We start from the raw sequence: 19,583 nt of genomic DNA, 5'->3' as shown, positions 1-19,583 counted from the left end.
AGAATCACTATCCAAAAGAGAACTCAACTTGTGATGTTTTATATTCATATATTCAACAAGTATAACACTTCCTACTAGGTGTTGTGCTAATACTAAGAATTTGAGCTCTTAATAGAAAAAAATTGATTCTGCCATTATAGAGCTAATTTCTTTCATGATCTAATAGCAAAAAATAAATAAAGACAAATAATAATATTTCCATTTGAAACAATTTTAAGTAAAACATACAATGGGCAGAGATAGATAATTATGTAGAGGGAGAGTGGTTCCTTTCACTATTGAAGCTCTTGGCAGAAGTAGCATCTAGAATGAGACTTGAAAGGTAAAATGAAATAATCCAAGAGAAGATTAGAAAGAAGGAATCCATGCAAAAGAGCAAGTATGCAAAAGCTCCTACGATGGGTATGAACTTGATATGTAAAAAAATAAGAAGCTGAAATAAAAATAATATTGCTAGGGTGATTGTCCAAAGGGGTGGTATGGGGGTATATGTGTATGTGCATGTGTGTTTGTATAGAGGAAGACAGTTGGTGTCTGCATGTATATCTGGCTGTTATAACAAATACCACAAACTGTGTGGCTTAAAGAGAAATTTATTCCTCAAAATTCTGTAAGCCAGAAGTTAAAGAGGTTGGCAGGGCTGATTTTATTTTGAGGACTCCACCTTGGTTTGTAGATGTCCATTTTATCCTTGTGTCTCACATGGTTTTCCCTCTGTTAGTCTGTGTCCTAATTGCTTCTTATAAGGCCGTCAGTCATATTGCATTAGGGTCCAACCCTTATGACTTCATTTTACATTAATTACCTTTCTAATGGCCTTATCTTCAAATACAACCACATTATTAGGTAAAGGAAGTTAGGACTTCAAAATATGAATTGTGGGGGGGCGGGGGTGCAATTCAGCCCAAATAGTATATATAGATATGCATATATTATGTGCATAAGTATGTTTACCGTGTTTATGTAGTAAGAAATACGTATATTTGAGTGTGTATATGTGAGTGTTTGCATATGTATATGCAAGAGTAGGTATGTGTATGTGTATGTGTATGTCTATGTGTGTCTGTGTATATCTGTGTGTGTATGTGTACATATACCACCTTGGAATGGCAAAAAGTGTGATTGAAGAGACAAGTGGAATCTTGGTGATATAACACCAGAATCCCTATTTATTATGAGCTCTCAATGTGATTCTTATGCATGCTACTTTGGGAAAGCAATACAATTTTAGAGTAGTAATAGAGGAGTAAGCATTTGATAGAGATAGGTGTTGTGGAACTTTATCCAATACTAGAGGCCTAGTGCACGAATTTGTGTACCAGTGGAGACCCTCAGCCTGGCCTGTGGGATCAGGCCTAAACCAGCCCTTCAACATCCCCTGAAGGGTTCCAAATTTTGAGAGGGTGCAGACCAGGCCAAGGGACCCCACTGGTGCACGATCGAGGCTGAGGAGGGACACAGGAGGTTGGCCAGCTGGGGAGGGCTCCAGGGTGCATCTGGCCCATCTTGCTCAGTCTTGATCAGCCGGACTCCAGCAGCAAGCTAACCTACTGGTCAGAGCGTCTGGCACCTGGTGGTGAGTGCACATCATAGCAACTGGTCCACTGGTCGACTATCTGCCCCTTGGTGGTCAGTGCGTGTCATAGCGAGCAGTTGAATGGTCTTAACATATCATTAGCATATTATGCTTTGATTGGTTGAATGGCTAACCAAACACTTAGCATATTAGGCTTTTATTATATGGGAGTAGGGACCCAGTGAAATTTGTGCACCTTGAAAAGGATCTGTGGGCTGAGAGGCTGCGGTAGGCACAGGGGCAGGTCTCAGCCCATCCTCCATCCCCTGGTGCTGGCAGCGGGTGCAAGTGGGGCTGGCGCCGGCAGCAGGTGTGAGCGCCAGGCAGGACCACAGTGCACGGGAGCAAAGAATTTTCAGTAACCACCCCAATGACAGTGATCAGCGCCCTGCCTTGGTCTGGCACCCCCACTCACCTGCTCCACTACCCTGCCACGGCCGATGCCCACCATGTCCCACACATGCCCCCTGGTGGTCAGTGTACCTCATAGAGACCGGTTGTTCGGTTGTTCCAGTTGTTCTGCCGTTTGGTCTATTTGCATATTAGCCTTTTATTATATAGGATTAGGGACAGTAGGAGGAAATGGGCAATGGGATACATAGGTTTTTAAGTTTGGTAGTGGCAATGCAGGAGATGCCCCTATATGCTGCCTTTTATTTTCAAAGTCAGTTATGCAATGCTGTTATCAGACATGGCAGAAGAAAGAGGAGGAATCTGGGGATTTTTCAGAATAGAGGATAAAATAGGAGATAGTATTTGGAGGTCTATGAAAGCACCTATAACTGAAAAAAGCATATGTTGAAAGTTGCTGTAAAAATTTGATGTCAATTTGACATAATAAATTGGCTTCCGAAACTGATAGTCACATTTGTGTTTTTCCTCCAGAAAATTCCAGGAAAGGAGACTGTGAGTGTTAGAGTTCATGAAAACTGAGGTTTCATGAATGAAGTAGAAAGAAAGAGAAACAAGGTAGTGACAGTATTTACAAAGAAGTAATAATAATAGTGGGCTGTGAGATTTCTGCCAGAAAAAAGGCAACTGCAGACAAGCTGATCTTGGAATTAACTTTGCAACCTCTCTCTCCACATCGGTGGTTTTGCTGTTATTATTTCTGAAATTGTAATATATTAGTCTGCTCATATGCCTCCAGCGTCTCTTCCCAGATTTTACCGAAATTTTATGTTTCTTTATTCCATTACAAAATACCCCCAGGATTCACTCCACAGTGCTTTATTCTGGAATATGCTATGCACTCTACCACAGTACATATTTTTTTTCTTTCAAATTAATTTTGACACACACATACAGACACACATAAATTAGACCAACTTTCCTGATTATGAATGGAAATGTAATGAAAAGAAAATGTAAAATGTAAAAGGAAATAGAAAATAGGATAGCAAAAGAAAATAAAACACACATTCAAAAATATTAAAATGATAACATACACTTAACATTAGACTCCTTATTACTAAATTTTTGGCACTGTATAATACAGTCCTACAAAGTTGGTAGTAATATTTTTATCCCTACTTTGTATTCAGATAAAGATGTGAGGGGTTAGAATGCAATTAATTTCCCAAAAGTTGCATACTCAGCAAATCACAGCATATATACCTTTTGAAACATCTAGATTTTTTAAAAATATATTTTTTATTGATTTTTTACAGAGAGGAAGGGAGAAGGATAGAGAGCTAGAAACATCAGTGAGAGAGAAACATCGATCAGCTACCTCCTGCACACCCCCAACTGGGGATGTACCTGCAACCAAGGTACATGCCCTTGACTGGAATCAAACCCAGGACCCTTCAGTCCGCAGGCCAACACTCTATCCACTGAGCCAAACTGGTTAGGGAAAAACATCTAGATTTTTAAAATCAGTGTTTTCTATTACGTCTCAGTACCCACCCATATTAAAAAATGGAAATAAAAATAAACCCATTTCTATCTTTATGTGATACTACTTCAATATCCACACTTGCTTTTGTTTAGTATTTACAGTCTCTTGTTATCTTCTGGGCACATAAACTTAGTGTGTTTTATTCCCAGAAATGAATACGTCTTTTAAAAATACTTTAATGAAAAAGTAATATTTTCCTGGCTTGCTTCCTCTGAGTGCTAAAAACAGCTATACTGTTTCTTAGTCATATATTTATACCCTGAACACTTTATTTTTGGAAGCTTTAATTGAGAAATTTATGATTGAAAACAAAAGGGACTGCTTCAGAATAACATCCTATGATATTATATGCAATCTATGATAAGGCAATCATTTCATTTAATGCAAATGATGTACAGCAAGACCGCTGCATATTGTTTTAATTCTCTCCATATAAACACATTTTAAAGAGCCTCATCATTATCTATGTACTTATCTAGTCTAGAGTTCTCCATTTTGTTTTATTTCCTATGTGTCATCCACATCACTTTCCCTCAAGACATTTTATTGTATTATAATTTGCAGCACACTCCTCAAAATTTGTCTGCTTATTTCTGCTCAGGCAAAGTAGTCAGGGACATTTTCTGTTTAAAATCCAAACTAAATCCACAGCTTAAATAATGATATTTGAAGGTTGCTTCCTTTTAATAGAGCTTCCGAAGGATTTTCACTAGTTATCTGTCAATCACAGAATTACTTTCCTCTTGTGTTGTTGGTTTTTCCAAATTGGCTGTATATTTTTCCATTTTTAAAAGTTAAATGAAATTATTTCCCTATCCGGCTGAATCAAGTATGGCACAATGACTTCCCTGAATACTAACATTCATTCCTTTCCTCTGCCTCACCCTGCTGCTACTGCTGCTTCCTGCTCTTCTTCCTGTTCTCCTCCCCCTCCTCCCCTCCTCCTCCTTATCCTCCTCCTCCTCTTCTTTCTAATTTTAGACCATTTTATATGTACTCTCGGATGGCTTCATAATAATTAAATTTAGTGTTTCAATCAGGATTCAGTTTGAGAAGCAGAATCATAAGAGCATAAGCAATGTAGATATATATTTATATTTTGCATTTGTTATACGGAATTGCCTTATGCAACTGTCAACGCTAAGCAATTCCAAAGTCCTTAGGAGAGGCAGTCAGGTTTTAGTCACAAGCAGGTTAAAACCCCTACAGGCAAGTCTGAAACCTGTATTCCATAGGCAGCAGTCAGAAAGAAAGATTCGCGGGGGAAGAAGAGCAATTGCAGAACCAGTGGCTATTTGGAGACTTTCCCTATTGAAGGTCTAAGGCCTTTTAAAACTGACCTTTCTACTGGCTACTATATATAGTATATATAGATCAGCTGCCTCCTGCATGTCCCACACTGGGCATCAAACCTGCAACTCGGGCATGTTGCAAATTGAACCATGACCTCCTGGTTCATAGGTCTGCACTCAGCCACTGAGCCAGCCGGGCTTTATTGGCTATTTAAAACAGGCCCCTCTGACCAATGGATGCAAGACATGGGGGGAGGGGGGAGGGCATGTGCCGGGGGGGGGGGGGGGGGTAGGGGAGGCTGGGGGAAGGTCAAAGGGGAAAAAAAGGAGATATATGCACTACTATTTGTAATACTTTAAACAATACAATAAAATTAAAATAAAAAGAAGAATAGCATATTTTAAAAGATAAGAAAACAACAACAACAGAAAAAAACAGGCCCCTCTAGCACAATTTTCCTTTTGATTACCTTAAAGTCACTGATTAGGGATCCTAATCATATCTACAAAATCACTTCATAATAAGCACCTAGATCAGCAAAGGTTGAGTAATTGGAAGAGTCATAAAATGAACCCTACACACTTGTGTCCTTCAACTTTCCTAGGAGAATGCCTCACCTAATTGGAATTATACTGGAAAAAGTTTTTCTAGGGACTGTAGTTCAGTCTAGACAATTTGCTATACCAAAAAAAGCTATCACATCAAGAATTCAAAGTCTTAAAAATTAAATTAAATTCCTCTTTAAAAAATATAGTATATTGAAATTGGGCCAAAGAACTGTAAGTAGTTTTATTAATATTTACTTAAGAAGCAACAAGTAAGCATTGAGAGCTGCATATGTAATACCCTCTCTCCCTTTCCTGCACTGTTTGCATATATGTTTTGCCTTATTACTGGGTCTTGGTCAATGAGAAGTAAAAAATAATAATGATTTTTGGAAGGTTCCTAAGAATATTATTGCTTTGCTTGATTTATTTAACACTGGATCTCATGGTTATTTTACCTTTGAACATAGTATGAAAGCAGGAGTTGAAAGAATTATTATGTGCCCATTGCAGGAATTTTCTAAGAATTATAGAGATTTCAGCTTTGGAATTCCTAGGGTACTGGCCCTCCTGCTTATTTGAGAATGGCAAACCATATTTAAAATCTAATATAGCCAGGTTTTCTGTTACTTTTAGGTGAAACCCCAGGCAGAATTCACACCAGGTAGTTTAACTTTGGAATACATGCTTTTAGCAGCTATCCTAACCTCTTCTATATTCATGAATATAGGGATATTTTATAATAAATCATTAACTACAAAAACAGATAATAGAACAGTATGATTTCTAGAAACTTATTTATACAAATGCATACTTGTATATTAGCAAATATGTGCATTTTATGCATGCATGAAAAGTATATTTAATTATATATTATTTTTTAAAAATAACTATGCATAATTTTTGAAATTCTTTTGAAGTATTTTATTTTGAAATTGAATACATTAAAGTCACATTTTTGTTTATCTTTTTACTTGCATAAACTTTTGCAAGAAGAAATGTGTTCAAATAGTGTTTTAAACAAATGATAGCTTGTGTGGCTCTAATATTCTGGTTAATTTTATAACTGCATCACTAACACCATAATAGTTTGTGTAATTATAAGAAAACTAGATGCCCGATGCACGAAATTTGTGCAAGGGGCTTGGCCCTCACAGCCACGGTGGTTGCCTTGGCCCTTGTAGCCATGGCTTCCTCTGGAAGGTCATTCGGCTGTCTGGCCTAATTAGCATATTATGCTTTAATTACTATAGATTTGTGAGCAAGTTTAACTTTCTGAGAAATATAGTTTAATAAGCAGCATGTTTGAGAAAATATTTTAGAAATAAACACTTAAAAACATTGGTGATCTAAAGTTACAAGTAATAATAGGTATTTGAGAGGTAATTATTAAAAGAAATATTGAGTAATTACATGAAAGTTTTTACATGAAAACCTACTGCCCTCCTCCCTCCCCTCACCCACCTTCCCCCCCTTAGTTGAAAGAGAAACTGAAGATAAGCTCTGTGCTCTAGTCTTCACTGTAGAAGAAAGTCCTGTACATAGGAGTTTATAAATATTCTATGAATTTGTGATTAAATAAATGACACATTTTATATCAGTCATTACTTTCTTTTTATGGGTTATTTTTCATTAGATTGGGGAAATACAATCTATTTTGTACAGCCAAGAAATGTGAGGCATATCCTAACATTATTTATGGTCTCACACCTTTATTCCTGACCAAAATACCTGCAACCATTTCTTTCCTGTGGGAGTTCCTACAGTATTACATCGGCCTACTTTCATGGCCATGCATTGTTGCCAAATCACCACTTCTCAACTGCATACATTATTTTGAAAGATGTCTTTCTTCTAATCACTATTCTCAATCCATAACATTTCAGTGGTACCTACTTAATCATAATCATTTCAGTATGTTAGTATTTCTGGAACATTTTGTTTCTTAGGTAGAAATTGTGTTATATAAACCATCAAAGGCAAAACAAAAAGAAATAAAATGAGTGTTTTCTGTCAATATTCCCATATTAATTCTGAGAAGTAGTTTCTTGCTTATATTTAACTTGTATTCCTAATTATCTATTTCAGACTTGTAATGGAGCATTGATCCCCTTCCTCTTTGAATATAAATTTGATTAAATTGGTGATTTTACTAATGTGTTTGATATAGTTTTCTCATGAGGTAATTTTTTAAAAAATATATTTTTATTGATATCAGAGAGGGAGAGAGAGGGAGAGAGAGATAGAAACATCAATGCTGAGAGAGAATCATTGATCGGCTGCCTCTTGCACACCCAACACTGGGGATTGAGCCCACAACCCAGGCATGTGCCCTTGACCAGAATCGAACCTAGGACCCTTCAGTCCACAGGCCAACACTCTATTCACTGAGCCAAACCAGCTAGGACTCATGAGGTAACTTTTTAAAATAAGACTTTATTTTTTTTTATTTCAGAGAGGAAGGGAGAGGGAGAGAGAGAGAAACATCAATGATGAAAAAGAATCATTGATTGGCTGTCTCTTATATGCCCCATATTGGGGATCAAACCCACAACCTGGGTATATGCCCGGACCAGGAATGGAATCGTGACCTCCTGGTTCACATAGATCAATGCTCAACCACTGAGCCATGCTGGCTGGGCTCTCTTGAGGTAATTCTTTTTGCTAATGAAACAATAAAATTCTTCTCTCTGATATCTAGCCACTCAATTCCTATGCCTCTCATCATTGTTCAAAGGCAAAATGCTTCAGCCATTAGAAAAAAAAAATTGAAATAATCTCCCAAGTAATTATTTTCCCATATTCAATTTCAAAGTCATTGAAGATACATTCATATAAGAATCATAGAATACTCATTATATGCTTGCTAATTTCTTTGATAAGACTTCATTGTATTTATAAAACTCTTTGTATCTGGTACAGGAGTGAGTCTTCAAACTCTATTATGATTTTCTTTTTATTGACCTAGTAATGGTATTCTTTACCTATGCTAGCCTTATTTATTCTTCGTAAAACTGAAAATAAACTAGATATATAGAGAAAACAAACAGAATCATCTTCAAACATGAGAAAAGATGGCTTCTTATCCATATGCTAATCTTAGCTAGTTTTGAGATCCTGAGTCTACTAACTAAAGAGGAGGCTGGGTCCCTTGAGAATAGATTCTACAATGTAATTGAAATAATATAAAATAAATTAAGGAGATATAATGTATAATAAAGAGAATTTAGTCAATAATATTGCAATAACTTTGGTGACAGATAGTTATTAGACTTGGTGATCACTTCATAAAGCATATAAGTATAGAATTACTCTGTTATACAGTGCACCTGAAACCAATATAGTATTGTATGTTATAATTAAGAAGAAATTAATTAAAAATAGATTTTAAAAGACAAAATAAAATAAGCATTTTTCTAATCCTTTCCCTAAAAATGTATGCATTTACCAGCATTAGTATACACTGAGGAAATTATGAGGGCTCCTGGATACAGGATGTAATCTGACACTGATGACAGGGGATTTAAGATGTCATCAAGGTCCTTCAGTTAAAGTGAAGGCATAAAGAACTGGTGAAAATAAAATCTTGACCCAAGTCTGTCTCACAATTATTCCAGTGAGTTCACAGACCTGTGATTTGTAAGTTATAATAAAAATATATATTCAGCCTTCATTCTAGTTTCTAACACTGAGCTAAAACTCTTGAAATTTCTTCAGTGAGGAGAGCCATAAGGTGTATTTTGTTATATGTTAACTAGAGGCCCGGTGCATGAAATTCGTGCACGGCGGGGGCGGGTGGGGAGTTCCCCTTAGCCCAGCCTGCACCCTCTCCAATCCAGGACCCCTCAGGGGATGTCAGACTGCTGGTTTAGGCCCAATCCTGGGCCGATGGCTCCTCACTGCTCACCTGACTGCCTGCCTGATTGCCCCTAACTGCACCCCTGCCAGCCTGGTCGCCCCACGCATCCTGCTGCTTGGTTGTTTGTCACCCATCACTAATCACCCTGCTGGCCTGGTTGCCCCACACAGTCTGCTGCTCTGTCATTTGGTCATCCCTCACTAACCCCCCTGCCAGACTGGTCGCCCCACTCAGCCTGTTCGGTCATCCGTTTGGTTGTTTCAGTTGCGACAGTCGCTTAGGCTTTTATATAGATAGATGAGGTCTCTTTTGGAACACCAGAGAAACCAACCCAGGGATTAGAGGATTGGAACTTTCAGTTCTATCCCCTGATATCAGGGGAATTGGGTGGGGCTGGCGATTGAGATTGATCCCCTGTGGCTGCCAGTGATTTAATTGACCATATCTACATAATGGAACCTTTATAAAAACTAAAAAAAAAATGAAGTTCAGAGAGCTTCTGGGTTTGTGATCACTGGGAGATGTGGGAAGAGTGGCTTGCTAGAAGAGGACATGGAAGTTCTGCAGCTCTTTCCACATACTTTGCCCATGAATCTCTTCATCTGGCTATTTACTCCTATCCTTTAATATCCTTTGTAATAAATTGGTAATCTAGTTAGTAAGCAGTATCACTGAATTTTATGGGCTGTCCTAGCAATTTAATCAAACTCAAGGGGGAATTATGGAGGTTCCCTCCAATCTGTTGGTCATCTGACAGAAGCACTGATCACCTGGTCTTGTGACTGGCATTTGAAATCGGAGGGCTGGGCTTCAGACACATAAGATTGAACTCTTGGGGCATCTGATGCTATCTCCAGGTATTTAGTGTCAGAATTGAGTTGAATTGTAGAACTGCAACTGGTGTCCAGAGCATTGCTTGTTGAAATTGAAATTTACAACACTTAGGTTATTCCTAGTACTTGGGAACACAATTAGTATGATTATACCAGAAAGCTGGCAGAACACTTGCACAGGTTCACTAATTTATAGTGTAATAGATTTTTCTGTTTTTGTTAGGAAGGAATAAGTGGCAGCTCTACAACACTCTCTCCCCTCTTCCCTTGCTACTTCACCCAAGGCAATAAACTAGAAGTCATACTATGTATTCTTGGAAAAATGGCAGAGATTAAGGACACTGTCAAATACTTCAAAAAGATAGGTTTCCTTGTTTTCATGTATCTGCTTTCATTCATTCATATGGTTCCCTCAGGAAAAAAAGTTGTAGTATGGTAGTTTATTCTACATTACTTTAAATTTAACTAAGTGACACATTCAATTCCATTTGTTTTGCCAGATGTCACATTTTAATTGGAACAGATCCACACAGCCTCTAGCAATTTCTTTGCAGCTATTAATCTAGTGAATGCATTCTTTTCGAACCCAATTAGTAAATAGGATCAAAATCAATTTGCTTTTATGTGAAGAATGGCAATGCTGTATCAACTTCTTGTTTTTAGACTATATCAGTGCTCCTTCAGGTCATTGTTAACTTGATAAGCTTGACATAAATAACATCATGCCGACCCTATGTACTCTGTCACTCAAATACAGCTGCACAGATGAAATGTTGGGATGGCCATGAAAGGCCAAGCTAAATTTCTAGTTTAGGGATGGCATAATGTGGGATTGAGGCATTGCCCTCCAGTATGCAGTATATATTTTGATCAAGCAACCAATATCAGTTATTGTGTTCCTAACATGTAGCATATCCAAGTCTGGAAACAAAAGGATGATAAAGGTTTAGCACATTTCATTAATTGCTAGTGACCTCCTTGCCAATTTTGTGCTTTTACCCTCTGTATTATTAGACTTTTTTTTATTGGAGACTTTAATTTTTGAGCTTGGAATTAAGGGTCTCACTTCCAAGGAACACACAAAGCATTCCAATGAACTGTACTATGTGACTATCATCTATTTGCCACTTCTGATCTCTCATCTCTGTGGATCAGCAAGCATGGAAAGGAGTTACTATACTTAATAGGGTCAACTGACACTGATTACTATGCCGGACTAGAGATGCTGATATACAATAGTGTAGGCAGGATTATGCAATATATATATATATATATATATAGAGAGAGAGAGAGAGAGAGAGAGAGAGAGTTCACTGGATGAAGTTTTGGGTTTCTATCCTACTAATAATTATAAGTGAGCAGAAAAATTGCATGAAATGTGGCCTAACAAAGATAAGGCAATTAAAGATTTGGTTTCTTCCTACTAGGTAAGAAATACAAACCAACTAAAATGCTGCATGAGAGAAAAAGAGACTTAGGATGGATGGTTGAGGAAGAAAAGATGGAGTAACAGTTCTGAATTTAGGACTGGCTACAGCAGTGGGAATCATATCTGGTTGAAAGAGACTATGAAGCAAAATGAATTTGTATTTAGCTTTGCAGAAAAGTAATGAAAATATGTGGTCTTCACAAAAATAGAGACCCATTTATAGAGTGGGTGCTGCATATTGGAAGAGAGTGAGGGTCACTTTCTGTTGCCAGTGTGGACTATATCAGCAACTCTTATGTACCATCACAGGTCTTCTTGAAATTGTGTCATCCCAGCCATGATAAATGACCTTGTTTGTGCATAACCATCACTTGCACACATTTTAGTGGCAATGCTAGGTTTTCTCTTAGGCACAGAGTCATAGATACCATGGAACTTTCATTTTGCATGTGCATGTGTGACAACAACTTCAGGGAAGTTAATATCTCATAGAAAAAAATGTTTGATCCAATGTAACACTGGAGCCGAAAGATAAATTGTTTCTCTTTCTTATCATAGAAAAAGTTTCCAGAAATTAATATAGCTTCCCAGGTAAAACTTCTGAGAAGTTGAGTAATAAGTTACACTAGCTAAAAGGTGGTAGCTAACACAATATGCACCGCCAAAATTGCTCTTCTTTTTCTCAGTCTTATTACCTTTTTCAATCAATATTGCATTCTTAGGTTTGTACCTCTTCATAAATTATCAACTTATAAGATTTTCCTCAGACTGTATTTTTTTAGGGAATCCACTCTCATACAAATATATATAAGATAGACCAGTTGTTGTTTTTTTTATCTCACATACATTTTTCAGGTTTTATATATCCTTACTCTCTGCTTTCATTCCCCAACCCCCGCCTCCCCCCACCCCAAGCTATTTAGAGAACCTTAAACTCTATCTTATTTGTCATAATCCTATATATTCTTCAAGGTCCTAAAGGATTCCTTTTCTGATCTTCTTTATTATTTCAAAAATTGTTTCAGAATCTCTTTAAAAATGTATAAATTGTATTAATATCCTATATTTTAATCTATAGTTTAAGTTTATTAAAGCTAAGGGTAATTTCTACCTATCACATACCTTACATACCTATTATAGTCTTGTAAAAGTATATTTTAAATGTTTATTTTGATGCTGTTAATCTATTTTTTCTCTCTCTATGTAGTATTTCTTTTTCACTTTTCCCATCCTATTTCAATAAGGTAGCCAGGCCTCTGATGCTTTCTTACTGCCGAGCATATTAAGGTATCAAGACTTAAACCTGTTGTATAACCCACCTTCTTGCATTTTTTCCCTTTAATTCTCATTGTGTGGGGCATTATCCACAAAATAAGACATTGTCTTCAGCATTTTTTCTTGACATGTTAGAGTAGCAGGAAACAAGGTAGATTTCGACCTTTCCTTTTTCTTGATGGGTTATTGAGATCAGATAAGCTTGTGATATTATTGACTCATGCTCTGATTTATAGGTAGTATTCACATCCTAAGGAGGTAGCAAGGCCTCTGAGGAGAATGGTTGCATAATGCATCCAGATAGGCTGGACATTGAGCTTTAGGGAAAATGGGATCAATCAAAAATGTTGTGGTTAATTGTCCCAAAGAAACAGTACTTTCTGAATTATTGCACAGGCCCTAGGGAGGTCAAAGGAGCTCTAATAGAAACATTGAGTTCTTTAGCAAGCATGCCAGATTGAAGTTCAAAGTGAAGTTTACTAGATTAAATTAAAAAAATAACATTCAACATTAATTTGTCCCTCAGCTTATGAAATGAGATTCATGCCCATAAGACTCAAAATAGACAATGAATTGGTCATATACTTCAATTATTAATGTGAGCAATCATTTTGCTTTGTCTCTTCCCCATGGGCTATTTTTTTAAGCAGCTTCAACTAAGTTATTTTATTGCTACAAGACTGAATAATGTGTAATCTTTTCAGTCTGCCTTCTTTAAGCACCAAGTTCTTCTTTCTTCCTAAAAATGTGTATTTACTTTTATCCTATTGTTAACTGCTATATTTGTATCCAGCCAGGTCATGTAAGTCTATTTGCCATAGTTATAAGTTAAACCATGATTAATAAGGTTATTTCCCATCTTCCATATCCCCTGTTATTAGCACCATAAAATTTAGTCAGAAGCAGTCATATATTTTTCCTTATTTATCACTTCTCTTTATTGGTTATTTATTCTACCAATCTCTTTTTCAGTACAAGAAGCCATATAGCTAATATGTACACAAAGAATACTTTCTACCAGCATTGACAATTTTTTAAAAAAATAATATACCAAACTATGTTTAGTTGCTGCATCTCACTTTAATAAATTTTTTACAATTAGGCAGATTTGTTTAATGGCAGAATATATCATTATCTCTAGAATTTACACTATAGTTACTTAATATTCACAATTTAAAATAGAGAAGCAAAGAGGAAATTGTCATTTATGAGATTGAAAATTTGAAATCAATACAATTTTAAGTTTATAGGATGTATATGGAAACAATGTAATGCCAAAATCCTATAGTTCCATTTTGAGATTTCTTATGGGTTTGGTTGATCTTAATTCACCCATGTTGAACATATTTTTAAGTTGTTAAGAAGTCAGGCTGTGAGAATGAAGGCAAGTGTCAGGAGCTATACAATTTTATAAATGTCATCATTGGGAAAATCAACACTAGCATCCCATAAGTACCTTGTATTAGTTATCTATTTCTGCATGATATATTACCCTAAAAATTAGTAGCTTAAAGCACCAAACATTGTTATGTCATAGTTTCTGTGTATCAGGAACCTGGGCAAAGCTTAGCAGAGTGTCTTATGCTCAAGTTCTCACATAAGATTGTGCTCAAACTGGTGGCCAAGGCTACTGTCTCACCTAAAGTCTGGACTGGAAGATGACCTACTTCCAGGTTCCTTTCAAGGTTGTTCATAATTTTTAGTCCTTGTGAGCTGTTTAATTGAGGTCCTCATTTCCTCCCTGGCTATTGGAGGGATGCTTCCTGAAGTCCTTACTATATGGGCCTATCTATAAGGCTTCCCTTAGAGAAAGTGTGTGTGTGTGTGTGTGTGTGTGTGTGTGTGTGTGAGAGAAAGAGAGAGAGAGAGAGAGAGAGAGAGAGAGAGAGCTGGCCATGCTTAAGGGGAAAGGATTTGACAGGAGTGTAACTACAAAGAGGTAGGGATTGTTGGAGGCCATCTTAGAAGTGCCTACGACACAACTGTTGAAATTCTTCTTTGGTCACGTGTTATGGATATAATGCAAAACTACCAATAATAAAAGGAATTTAAAGCAGGAAAGGTTTATACATTTTTTAAATGAAATGACATTGTTTAATATCCAAAGAGAATATTTTCACACAACTTTTTAACATCTTTTGGAACTTTAGAGTTTAAAGGAGTATTAGTGATAATAATATAACTGTTGGAAGTATTAGAAATTTATAAGAGTTCTGAAATAAAATATTGGGTTGTAAAAGATAAGTCATAGTTCTATTTTACTCTACCATTTTCATTAAGAAAGAGTAAACACCTACTACTGCCATATTTATGTATGCGAAATTCTGCAATCTGTGCATGTATAGATTATCTAGCAAAAGAACTTCTATAATTCTTTTCACCTTTGGAAACATGTTTATCCTTTGCTATTTAATCACTGCAATATAGCTCCTTGAGACTATAAAGGATTTTGGAAACACTTTTAGATTAAACAAATTGCATCATAAATTTCACATAAGAGGTTTTACTAAACTTTGTTGAGTCAGTTACTAAAGGAATACTCAGTGGAGTTTATTAGTATAGTCTTACAATCTGCAATTTATCTCAGTACAACTCTTTATGTAAAACAATCATTTTAACTTGTTTTTTTTTCATTTGATGAGGTGAAGTCAAATTAATTATTTTCTGTTCTTTCTATAGTCACACAGTTATTTATTCTGTGGAAAATTTGGGACTGAAGCCTAATTATGAATAATTATTTGAACATAAACTGGCTAAACAAATTAATTTTTCTGAACCATTACACACATGCCAGCTATTTAAAATAAATATTAATAAATTAAGAATCTGACAAACAAATACATTTTTAAAATTATTATTATACTCATTGTGCTATAGGAACATATACTGGCATTTAAGCAAGGATTCTGCAGCCAAATTATCTCTGAACTAAAGTGTTTGGTGCCTGTCTAATGCTCTTTGCCAAAGTTCTCTAATTTTCTGTGCAAATGAGCCATGGTGAATTATGTAGTTTTAATGCTTTGTTTGCATTTATAAAAACATGAACAGTCTCTTAAAATATATTAGATGCCTTAACTGAGGGGAAAAGAACACATGCTCTTACATTTATTTATTAGTGCTGGTGAAATCAAATTTTAACATCTATTGACTATAGTGGTGCTTTGGGGGATCTGAACTTAATATTTTTTTTCCACAAGGAGCTTCTGTTTTTAGTTAACATAAGTTTGTTTAAGACTAACACATAAGAATTTATGAAAAGATAATATAATGATTTTTCCCACACCCAATGACATGCTTAGAGAAAGGAAGGGAGAGAGAGAGAGAGAGAGAGAGAGAGAGAGAGAGAGAGAGAAAGAGAAAGAGAGAGGAAATAGAAACATCTATTGTTTGCTTTCTATACATTTGCTGACTGGGGATTGAACCTGCCACCTGCAATCTGAATATGTGCTCTGACCAGGAATTGAACCAGCAACCTTTTGGTGCATAGGATGATGCTCAACCAACTGAGCCACTGGCTAGGGTACAATGATATTTTAATATGAAATAATCAACTATAATATATTTGTTGATAGGAAACTATTTTCAGTAATGTTCATATTGCTTATCAGGGAGCGTATAATTTGTATCAAATGGTTACCACTGTTTGGTCTATGGAGAATGAAACCTTGAGGATCCTGTGCCTTGTCCTTTGGCTAACTTAAGGCTATAGTATAAACACTAAATTATCTGCTCCCCATACTCATTCATCTTTTCTCCTTCTCTATCCACCTTCAGGCCTGTTTATGTTCCAGATTTCATATGAAAATTGAATTTATAACTTGTCATGTTTCAATGATCTCATATTCTAATAAAAGAGAAGTAAAAATGTGATCCATCATTTATAAAAATTTTAAAACAGCAAATGAATAAACCCAATTTAAGTATAAAAAAAATTGCTGCTAATTTCCACTGAAACAGTAATATCTTGGAGATAATAACCCAGACTTTTGTGTAGGTTTCATTCACCAGGCCTATCACTATTCATGACAGCTAGAAGTCACGCTGTATAGATTTAGCATTTAAGTTGTTGAGGATATACCCCCCACTCAAAATGCTACACAGTCCCTTTGTAGAAGTTGAATCTAAACAAAAAGGATGAGATTGGCCTGTTTTGGTAGTTTGTTTTCAATCATCCTGTTTGCCTTAATGATGTGATGCCTGCCTGCCTTCCCTCCCACAGTAGATACAAAGCTTTCCGATCTTCCTCCTCCCCACCCCTAGATAATCAAAAAAATTTGTTCTGTTCTATTTCAAGGTAAAACTTTAAAACATCAAATGTCTTACTGATGTTATTTTTTTCTTTGTTTTTTCCCCCCTACTTTTTAAAATGTTTTTATTTTTAATTTTTATTTTTAGTGGTGATTTTTTAATATGTGTTACCTAACCAGAATATTTGCATTCCAGAAATGTAGTGGTATTAAGCAAATATCTTTACAAAAAGAGTCTTGTCTTCTAATGGTACACATTCAAATTATGATACATGGCTTAGAGAAGTGCCACTCAAATTACATTAGAATCTTGAGGGCTATACAGTGGGGCCTTGACTTACGAGTGTCCCGACTAACGAGTTTTTCGAGATATGAGCCATCTCTCGGCCGATTTTTTGCTTTGAGTTGCGAGCTAAAATTCGGGTTACGAGCAAGCTTCAGATACCCCACCGCTAGTTGGCGCAGCGAACGTCACAGTGAACGCCACAACATCAGCCCAGCATCACGTGTCTCACGCGTTCACTGTTGATTTGACATACGAGTAATTTGAGTTACGAGCTCGGTCACGGAACGAATTAAACTCGTAAGTCAAGGCCCCACTGTATTCCTCCTTTCCAAAATGCTTATTTTATACACACATAGTTACGATTATTATTATAACAGCGCAGATAAGGTATTGAGGTAACCTTTAAGGTATGTCTGAAAACTAATCTGCGCTCTAACATTTCAAAATTCAATTTTGTATTATAATCCAGTTTTGTCCATTGATGAGACCTGGTCTCTGACTTTGAATCCGGCCCTGGGTTTAGCTGTTGCCACAGGCTTTGCTTTCTTCTATTGATGTCAACTAAACTTCAATACTCTGTTTCTTTTCCCCCAAAGTGAAGCAAAAACTACCTCACTGAGACCTTTACTCCTCATTAGCTTTCCCATGAGCAAGAGTCTACTCCTGGTTTCCACATTTGAATGATAATCCAGTGAGATCCACTTGTTATCAGCTATCCCCCAAGATTCCCCTGGAGGTGACATGGTAGGGAGAAGTGTGCTCCAGGATTACAGCATTTTACTCCTCAAGAAAAGCATCCTAGCCTTCTCCTCAAACTGGCATTTAAAATAGACATCAGCTACCCCTGAAGAAGCTGTAGACACTCACTCCAGTCCCCTCAGCTTGCCTCTCTGGATCACAGAAGCATGCGGTCGTCCTTCCACTCTGTGATAAGTTTAATGGGCATGTGCCAATGTCAGGTCACTAGCCCATGAGCCCTATCATCCTATAACATTTCTTCCCAAATAGTGCAATCATCAACAATTTTATTCCCAGGCTTCTGAGTGGCATATTGAAATCTATTTGAGGCCATGTGCTCTACATACCTATTTTCAAACCAGACAATCCTAGTGCTTTAGCATCTGAGATATCACTGAATCATGTGAAAATCCTGGAGAGCTATGATACACATGTTTTTATTCTATGATACTTTGAAATTGTGTATATTATATATATAATTGTGTATATATATATATATATCTCCTATATAATAAAAGAGTAATATGCAAATTGTCCCCTCAACTGGGAGTTTGACTAGAGTTCAACCAGGGGGTGGGGCCGGCCTGCCAATTGCACACAGCCCCTCCCCCAGCTGGCCCGGCCTGATCAGCCCCCTATTGGGGCAGGCCAGCCAGACCCCACCCTTGCACAAATTCATGCACCAGCCTTCTAGTATATATACTAGAATATATATATATATGGTGTGTGTGTGTGTGTGTGTGTGTGTTTAATGATAGAAAAATATAAAAGGTAAATAACTGATATTCCCCACCAAAGATGGGAAGAGGACAGAGTAGTATATTGGGAAGAATTTAGGAATTAAACGGAACTTTTTAAAATGCAGCTCATCTTGAGCCAATTATTTAAACCATCTGAGTTTTAATTTCCTCATCAATATATCAGGAGAATTATTCCTCCCTTACAGAGTTGTTAAAGAAGCTGATTCATGTAAAAAGCACAGTAGAAGAGTGGTTTCGGGAGGATAACAACATATTTTCTACTTTTTCTTCCACATTCCCTAGATTATTGTCATGATAATGTCACTGTTTAGGCTTCTTGACACTGGGTATGGCCCCTGTGCTGATTATTGGTAGACATATTTCTGAGCATTCAGAAGGTGTGCTCAGCTAGCCTGCTACCTTAGACTTTGATGCTTATTTTCCTGAGGAAGATTTCTCTCCCTTCCTCTCTCTCCCTCTGGATTAACTAGAAAACCACAACATTTTTTTTTTCATTTTTAGTTTTCTCTTCAAGTCTTAAGAAATAACTTCCTATTCTACCTCACAGCAAACACTGACATTTAGAAAGCTAAAACCATTACCTGTCACTCTTTTCTCTCCCTCCACACTTTCTGAAACAAGTCCAGATCCATTTACTTGTAAGTAACAGATGCTTTCTTTATTTGCTCGCCCCACCACCCTGCCTGTATTTGATCTCCTTCTCTCTGAGGAAGGAAGCGTAACTTCCAGGCAGACCATGGAAAATCTCTGCACGTCTGTTTCTGTCTGTTTTCTTACTAGGTAAAGAATCTTTTGAAAGATTTATGCTATACCTTACCAAAAGCAGGATATTCTGATAGGG

The sequence above is a fragment of the Myotis yumanensis genome, unplaced genomic scaffold, assembly GCF_028538775.1.
Source record: "Myotis yumanensis isolate MYYU_CA2020_CCGP unplaced genomic scaffold, mMyoYum1.0.hap1 SCAF_3, whole genome shotgun sequence".
Taxonomy (NCBI): domain Eukaryota; kingdom Metazoa; phylum Chordata; class Mammalia; order Chiroptera; family Vespertilionidae; genus Myotis; species Myotis yumanensis.
This window is presented reverse-complemented; position numbering follows the sequence as displayed.